This window comes from Triticum aestivum, chromosome 1A (assembly GCF_018294505.1).
Source record: "Triticum aestivum cultivar Chinese Spring chromosome 1A, IWGSC CS RefSeq v2.1, whole genome shotgun sequence".
NCBI classification, from domain to species: domain Eukaryota; kingdom Viridiplantae; phylum Streptophyta; class Magnoliopsida; order Poales; family Poaceae; genus Triticum; species Triticum aestivum.
This window is the reverse complement of record NC_057794.1, coordinates 157,124,240-157,124,769: the sequence shown is the minus strand read 5'-3', so window position 1 is coordinate 157,124,769 and position 530 is coordinate 157,124,240.

The following is a 530-nucleotide window of genomic DNA, read 5'->3' as shown; positions in this document are numbered from 1 at the left end:
CAGAGACAGTTGTTTCGCGCCATGGGTCCCTCCAACGGTTATTGCACTATCTAGACCAGCATGCATACCCTTTTTTCCTTTTCTCTTTTTGTGTAGCTCTCGAGAATATGAATAGGGTTTTTTTAACACCAATATGGCCAAATGTTTTTTCTGTGCAGCCGCTGATTTCCCGCAAGCAGTCACCTCGTAAAAAATATCCGAAAAACACACACATCTCATGGCTTTTTTCAACTTGGATTTTTTTTTCTGGGGTGTTCTCCCTTTTTTACATTGTTACGGTGCGCCGAAGTTGTACATACCTTTCCCCAACCTCAGAGCATAATTTCTGAAATAAAACTCTAAACCACGTATCTTTAGCCGACTGATTGCAACTCAACAAACATTTTTGTTGTAAACCATCGATGAGTACCGTGGGTTTTAAAAGATGTTCCACGTCAAAGTACCAGTCTGCCGATAAAAGGAAATGAATGAAATGGGGGTGGCCGTTTTGGTAACCAAGAGTGGTTATACCAGCGGGTGGTAAGGCGGTG